Below are 8,922 nucleotides of genomic sequence, written 5' to 3' on the forward strand. Positions count from 1 at the left end.
CTAATGCACTGTAGTGGCGATTGTATCTGTCACGGAGAAATGTAACGCAAAAAGAGGCCTCTTCTAACATTGTTAGGTGCTGAACACTATTTCGCATGAGTACGTTGCATCTCCATATCCTTGACAGTGATCACTCAACACCTGATGCTGTTCACGCCCATTATTCAGGATGTCCCATTGAAACCTCCCTGATTTCAAAGACTCAGGAAAAAAACCACAGTAGTTACGAGAATGAAAAATGCACCACACTGTAGAGCATCTCAAAGAATTTATTTATTTATCATCAATACACCTCTACATGTGAACCACTTATAGCACGAAAAATATAGAGTTTATATTCAATATCTTTCCAAGTTCTTTGTAACATCTGCTCTGTTACTGTTGCAATCATATTAGAGATAAGATATCGCAAAATAGGAATATCGTCCACTTTGGTTGCATACACATGGCCCTTCACGAATCCCCACATGAAGAAATCAAGCAGCGTAATGTCAGGTGTACGTGGTGGCCAGACAATGGGTCCTTTGCGTCCGATCCAACGATTGAGAAATTTGCTATCCAGAAACTTCTGAACAGCTGGTGGAGCTCCACCTTCTTGAATAATGATGATGGGCTGCAAGTCTTGTATCTGAGAGTACACAAACTGCTCCAACATGTCCAGATACACTGACCCATTCACTGTTTGTTCCATAAAAAAGAACAGTCCAACGATCCTATCGTGCATTAGCCCGCACCAGACGTTTAGTTTAGGGCTATCACGAACATGTTCAATGAGAATGTGCGGCTTTTAGGGAAACCCAAAACACAGTTCCGAATAAAACTCGTGCACTGGTGGGGAGCGCAAAAGATGACCTCGGTTTGAAGAAGGCCGGCGTGTACCCTATTCCGTGTCAGTGTGGCAAGTCGTATATTGGTCAGACGATGCGTACCGTCTAGGATCGATGCCGTGAACACCAGAGGCACACTGGACTGATGTATCCGAGCAAGCCGGCGGTCGCTGAACATTGTTTGTCGGAAAATCACGCTATGGAGTATGAACGCACGAGGATTCTGGTACAGGCGTCGTGATACTGGGACAGCGTTGTTAGAGAGGCCATCGAAATTCGCACCAATGTCGACCTCATAAACCGTGACTGTGGCTATAATCTCAGCAAGGCTTGGGAACCAGCGATTGGGTTAATCAAGAGTAAATCGAGCAAATTTATAGTTGTGACGACCACGGCGGACAGAGCCATCACACCGTCGTCATCTCAGACGCCGTCGCAATCTGTTCCACCGCGCGACCGTGGCGCGGGGCGCGGACGGCGGAGGGAGTGCGCCGCGGGCGGGGCGTATTTAAATCGGCCGCCGCCGCGACCGAACCCAGTTCCTCCTGAGCAGCCATAGCGTACGGATCTCCGTGCCGGCACGTTCACAGGAGCTCAGTCCGTCAGTTCACCTGATGATGGCGACATGTATGATCGCCGAAATATTGTGCCCGTTGGACACTGTAGACCGGCAGTACACCCGTGGATATTTTGATTATCAAATACGCCGGGAGAAACTCAAGAATCACAATCTTCTTTGTATCTATGAGTATTATGTCAGTTTCCATATTCTCGTTGATTTCAATGTGCGCTAGTATGCGACAAAATACTATTTCCTTTCTTTGCTTTTGTGGCAAGAGAAGGAAATCGTGAATCATCTGGAGAATTATTTTCTGCTGTGAATGCATGTTGAATAGCTTGTTGAAGGGGAAAGGTTTTAGCGACAAGTTGTTACTGTTTATTCGTAATGGTGTGTTTCAGTGACCGTGGCTGTCGTCACGTCAGTGGTGACCGAGGTTAAAAGAATAGGAAATGACCTAACACCGTTTCTCCAGTCAGTCACCTGCTATTCATCTGTCCCTGAATCGCGATGAAGGCATCTGTCTTCATCACCCACTTGCGGTGGTTGTTGAGTCGATGATATAATTAATACAGGGGACAAAAGAAAGCTACGGTAAGTGAAAGGCCTCCAGTGAAGTTAAATATGGACGTGTATTGAAAATCACAAAGGAAAAATAAACTGAAGGAGACCCGTCACACAATTACATGTGCCCACTCACAATTACGATCGATCTAATATCTGGCGAGCCGCCTTCCTGCTGCAGACCAGGTATTATACACGACAAACGAATCAAGAAGTTCGATAAAGGTAACGAAATTGAAAACCAGTCTCTAGAGAGAGCAAATTGTGAGAGTCGAACATCGAAAATGGGAAATGCAAGCCATGGGACATGAGATGCATTAGGGGAAACAGGGGCGGGCCATAGAAGCTTATTGCGTTTCTGTTGATGGACTCACGGTGCTGAATGCGAGCCAGTCATGCGGTGAGACAGCCCGAGAGCAACTATTGTCGTTGCTGCAAGCTTCCGATAGTCTGTCATGTTACTCGACATCTATCTGGTCTGTACACGATATTGCTTCCAAGGTGACGGTGAGTCGGCCATCTCCTAAGACGGCTGTAAAATTCCCCTTCTAATATACTCAAGTGCAAATGTCGTGCGACTAGGGCCTCCCGTCGGGTAGACCGTTCGGCGGGTGCAAGTCTTTCCATTTGACGCCACTTCGGCGAGTAGCGCACCGATGGGAATGAAATGATGATGATTAGGAAAAAACAATACCGAGTCAAATGGTTCAAATGGCTCTGAGCACTATGGGACCTAACTTCTGAGGTCATCAGTCCCCTAGAACTTAGAACTACTTAAACCTAACTAACCTAAGGACATCACACACATCCATGCCCGAGGCAGGATTCTAACCTGCGACTGTAGCGGTCGCGCGGTTCCAGACTGTAGCGCCTAGAAACGCTCGGCCACTCCGGCCGGCAATACCCAGTCCATGAGCGGAGACAATCTCCGACCCAGCCGGGAATCCAACCCGGGCCCTTAGGAGTGACAATCTGTCGCGCTGACCACTCAGCAACCAGGGGCGGACATATCATCAAGTGACTGCTTACGACTGGGGCCCAGAGATCATCACTGCGTGGATTTGTTACCTCGTGTGCCATCTCGCAGTATTCTACTGCGAGAGGCAAAGAGATGCATGTGGTCAACATAACCGGGGGCCGACCGTGCGAGTGGCGTAGTGGTTAGCACACTGCACTCGCACTCGGGAGGGAGGCGGTTCAAACCCGTGTCAAGCCTGATTTGGCTTTCCCGTGATTTCCCTACATCGCATCACGCAAATGCCGCGATGGTTCCTTTGAAAGGGATGGCCGACTTCCTTCACCATCCTTCCCTAGTCCGACGAGACCGATGACCTCGCTGTTTGGTCCCATCCTCCAAATCAACCAACCAACCGGGGGAAGAGGTTCCTGTGATCTCTGACCAGCTGTGCAGACAAGAAAAGAAAACACCAATAATCAAACATAATACAATCCAATTAAAATGCAGGACCCTTTGATAACCAGTGATCCACCGATGTACTCATTTCCTTGATACCAGTTTTATTTCGAGTTCCGTTTATTTTCAGTTGCAGTTTAACCCTTTACTCAAAATGGCGGCAACCGTTGAAAACCCTTCAAATTATAAACGGTTCCTTCATCTTCCACTTGGAGGTGTAGGGACACAATAAGGACTGCTTTTCCAACAGTTGGGACCGAGCCAGAATACGAAACTTCTGTCGGAAATATATGTGGTCAGTTCTCCACGTCACAGCGGGTATGCTTCGACCATTTCCCTTCCATATAGTTAGTAATGGTCCTATCTTTTGGGGTCGGGAAGCTCGCTTGAGGGCAGCATTTCTGGAATCATAAAAGGTCGGTCTGGAGTCATAAAAGATCGAACTGCTGCCGTCACAGCCCCATTCAGTTTCAACTTTGATGTCGACGTTTTTCTATAGCCACTAGCCGGCTTCCATTTAGTAACAGTTGAAGTTGAACAGAACACAGCAATGTCGCTCGAGTATGCACGCCGCTTGGATCGCACAACGAGCGCGACCATCTCGATCTATGTCCACAGACTGATTGCGCCAACCATGCGGAAAGATTTCATCTCAATCGGTATCTTGTGGTCCAGTACTCTCTTCCTCTCTCTCGGCTTAAATGAATTCCTTCCAATATTCTCCATATAATAAAGCACGGCTTTTTGTATGTTGTTGTTGTTGTTGTTGTTGTTGTTGTGGTCTTCAGTCTAGAGACTGGTTTGATGCAGCTCTCCATGATCCTGTGTAAGCTTCTTCATCTCCAAGTAACTAATGCAACCTACATCCTTCTGAATCTTCTTAGGGTATTCATCTCTTGGTCTCCCTCTACGATTTTTACCCTCCACGCTGCCCTCCAATATTAAATTGGTGATCCCTTGCCGGCCAGGGTGGTCAAGCGGTTCTAGGCGCTACAGTCTGGAACCGCGCGACCGCTACTGTCGCAGGTTCGATTTCTGCCTCGGGCATGAATGTGTGTGATGTTCTTAGGTTAGTTAGGTTTAAGTGGTTCTAAATTCTAGGGGACTGATGACCTTAGAAGTTATGTCCAATAGTGCTCAGAGACATTTGAACCTTTTTTTTTGTGATCCCTTTATGTCTCAGAACATGTCCTACCAACCGATCCTTTCTTCTAGTCAAGTTTTGCCACAAATTTCTCTTCTCTCCAATTCTATTTAATACCTCCTCATTAGTTATGTAATCTACCCATCTAATATTCAGCATTCTTCTGTAGCGCCACATTTCGAAAGCTGCTATTCTCTTCTTGTCCAAACTATTTATCGTCCATGTTTCACTCCCATACATGGCTACACTCCATACAAATACTTTCAGAAACAACTTCCTGTCACTTAAACCTATACTCGATGTTAATAAATTTCTCTTCTTCAGAAACGCTTTCCTTGCCATTGCCAGTCTACATTTTATATCCTCTCTCCTTCGACCATCAGTTATTTTGCTCCCGAAATAGCAAAACTCATTTAGTACTTTAAGTGTCTCATTCCCTAATCTAATTCCCTCAGCATCACCCGACTTTATTCGACTACATTCCATTACCCTCGTTTTGCTTTTGTTGATGTTCATCTTATATCCCCCTTTCAAGACACTGTCCATTCCGTTCAACTGGTCTTCCAAGACCTTTGCTGTCTCTGACAGCCGCCCGCGGTGGTCTCGCGGTTCTATGCGCGCAGTCCGGAAGCGCGCGACTGCTACGGTCGCAGGTTCGAATCCTGCCTCGGGTATGGATGTGTGTGATGTCCTTAGGTTAGTTAGGTTTAAGTAGTTCTAAGTTCTAGGGGACTGATGACCACAGCTTTTAAGTCCCATAGTACTCAGAACCATTTGAACCTTTTTTTTTTTTTTTTTTTTTGTCTCTGACAGAATTACAATGTCATCTGCGAACCTCAAAGTTTTTATTTTTTCTCCATGGATTTTAATACCTACTCCCGTTTTTTCTTTTGTTTCCTGTACTGCTTGCTCAATATACACATTGAATAACATCGGGAACAGGCTACAACCCTGCCTCACTCCCTTCCCAAACACTGCTTCTCTTTCATGCACCTCGACTCTTATAACTGCCATCTGGTTTCTGCACAAATTGTAAATAGCCTTTCGCTCCCTGTATTTTACTACTGCCACCTTCAGACATGACTCAATGTAAAATTAATTGAACTATACAACGAGCCACCTTCTGAAGGTGGCTCTTTGTATAGTTCAAGTAAATTTACTTTCTGAAGGTGGCTCTTTGTATAGTTCAAGTAAATTTACCTTCTGAAGGTGGCTCTTTGTATAGTTCAAGTAAATTTACACTGAGTTATGTAGTTTCTGTGCACTTTGGCTAAGATTTCTATTGGATGAGGAATTCCACCTTATGCAAGACACATTTGCAGTTTTCTTATTTCCGGACATGTTTCAGCACTTTTTGTGCTGTTTTCAGTGGGTTACATTATTTCCTTACTGTAAAACTGTTATTACATATTACCGTTTAGAGAAAACATTAGGTACAACGTATTTACATGTGTGCATAAAGTGATTCTTGTCAAATATTGCACATGGTTTGCTTATAGTTCAGAGTTGAGATATGTATAACTGGGCTGATGCATTGTATGTCGTTTATCAAAATATGTCTAAAGTTCTGGTTTTATAGCTTATTTGGAAAAAGGGTGCATGTATGTATTCAGTATTGCTTTACGTATCTTATGTGAAATTATTGCATGTTTATGTTGGTAGCTGTAAGTTTGCTGAACTGTCTACAACTTGTCATCTGCAAACAGCGAAACATACTTTTTATTTTTGTTTCTTGTGCATTTCCGAATGAAAATGATATGTATCGCGTTATTTTGTGTGTTACTTACGGCTTTCGTGTTGCGGTGTTTATCTCCTCTGTTTGTGGTGTGGTAACACGTTGATTTCTACCACTTTTGAGGTTTCACATACATTTTCTGCGATTTTTCGAACTTGCACTGTATTTTCGCCGCCATTACGTGCTGTGGCATTTGTTTCGTGGCATGTTTGTCTGGGTGAGGCGCGCAGATTTGAAATGTTGTTGACGTTCACAGTGTGTGTGTGTGTGTGTGTGTGTGTGTTCAGGGCTGTATAGCAGACTTACAGCAACCAACATAAATATTCAATATCTTAATGTAAGGTTCGTAACCTAATGCATACATCCACTATTTTTCCAAATAAGCGATAAAACCAGAATTTAAGACATATTGTAGTGAACGACATACAATGCATCATGCCAGTAATACATATCTCAACTGTAAACTGTAAACAAACCATGTATAATATTTGACAACAATCCCTTCATTCACAAATGTAAATAATTTGTACCTAATGTTTTCTCTGAACGTTAATATGTAATAATAATTTTACGTGAAGGAAATGAACTAACCCAATGAAGATAGCCTATATGTGCTGTAACATGTAGGGGCAAAATAAAACTCCAAAGGTGTCTTGCATAAGGCGGCATTCCTCATTCAATTTTCTTAGCAACCACGGAAATACGAAAAACTGCTACATCACAAGATGAATATTTCTATTCATATTCTATTCTTCAGTAACACTTAACGTTAGCGAAGGCTGCCCTCGACTGGATATTGCGAACCTATAATCTATGAACACATCCATTTTTATCCGTTAAACCTGCTATTCGTTTTTCTTTTTCGATGTGACCTTGCTCCCAACCTGCCTCAGTCTTCATACTAACCAATTATCCCCAGCAACTAGGAACGTTTCCGACGTGGATACGGAACAGATAATTCCGGTAGCCTGTTGATCTTAAGTGCCTCTGCAAACTGTGGCAAGCTGCCTTCACGTTAACCGCCTGTGCTAGGAGCGCTTTCAACAGACAGCGAGGGGGGAGCAGCTCAAGTGTTTAGGATACTTTAGAAGGGAGGTTTTCCAGTGGTGGGGTGAGGAATGCCACTTTGAAATCAGGGACAGGCGCACCTCTCTGCGAATGTCAAAATTTAAGCTGCTAAGACACACTGCAAGCATTTCTTTAAAAATGTTGAAATTTACCAAATTTGTAGCTCTCCAGATGTCTGGAGAAACTTATGTCCCTACCATAGCTGGAGCGGACAGCACATGCTGTTGACTGCACATCGATAAACAGAGAACACGGCACAATGCGATCGTAATTTGTAAAGCGAATTTCAGTTTTGATTGATAGTTTCTCTGAAACAATTGTTCACAATTACTGTTTGCTCGAATGCGCAACTCATTTAATATCCATATTGATTAGCAGTTGCCTTTGCAGTATCGCTAAGTGTTGACAATAGAGATAAAACTGTATCAATTTTCTTTGTGATTTCTTCGCATATGCTTGCTAATAGCATCTGCCTTTGTGCAGGCTCCAGAGTTACACAGTAATGTGGAATCCAGTTCTTGTTCTCAACCTTGCAAAGATGAAATATGAAGAATAAATTACGCAACTGAAATCGTCTACTTCTCCTCAGGCTCATATATGTGTTATTTTTCAATTAATTTCATGGACATTCATTCGAATGATGTCGACATTTTCTTGGAAATTGTGGAAACAGCAATCAAGCAGGAAACAGCTTGGACGATTCTGTGAATTGTGGTTCGAGCCATGACTGTTGTGCTAATTGAAGTCCAGAACAAAAATAGAGTAACTTCCAACCCCAAAGAAAACGTGTACAATAATAGTTTTCAGAGAGAAATAAAAGGCAATAAGCTTTTTAGTTAAACGAAGGAGGGAGAAAACACTTACATGCAGTGTGAAAAGCCGGTTTCGTTTTGTAAAATCTGAACATGAATTGTGTAAATGGAAGAAAGATTTACACGAGGCACGAAAATACACCAAAATGAAACCTACAAAAGTGTGAAAGGAAAACTGCTGGAAGATACAGAACCGCTCTTGACAGTCAGTGAACCGTTACCAAAGGAGATCTACGAGAATTAGTGCTCTGAATTGCAGGTGGGATCAACATTATTGGTTCCCAGGCTACAGCGACCTATTTAAACAGATTCAGGGAATTATATGTAAAATGAAGTAACAAAATTGAGGAGTTCACCACAAATAAATTTTTTACAGGAGCTGTGATTAATAAGTAATACTATAGAGAAATTTGTAGCTGACTTGAGTTTGAAGCTTCTTGTTATCTACTAAAATGCTGCACATAAAGCAATCAGTCAGCTTTCGTGCCACTTGCGCTTAATCATTACTAACGAAAAGTGCAAACGATGAACGCTGTGACATAATCGTATACAACAATGCCAGTGATAAGTATCAGTGGTTTACTGTTTCCGCAGCTTTACATCTAACTTCAGGAATATCAAGATAAATTTGGATCAAACATTAAAAAAATCATTGTTTACTTGCAATAATCTTACAATCGACGTAGCAAAATCTGGAGAAATGGGAAAGAATAATTTTCATTTTTACATCTGAAACGTCTTCTTACCTTTTGCAGACAGTAACTCATTTTGTTAGTTGGACTCTTGGCATGGACATAAC

This window comes from Schistocerca gregaria, chromosome X (assembly GCF_023897955.1).
Source record: "Schistocerca gregaria isolate iqSchGreg1 chromosome X, iqSchGreg1.2, whole genome shotgun sequence".
NCBI classification, from domain to species: Eukaryota; Metazoa; Arthropoda; class Insecta; order Orthoptera; family Acrididae; genus Schistocerca; species Schistocerca gregaria.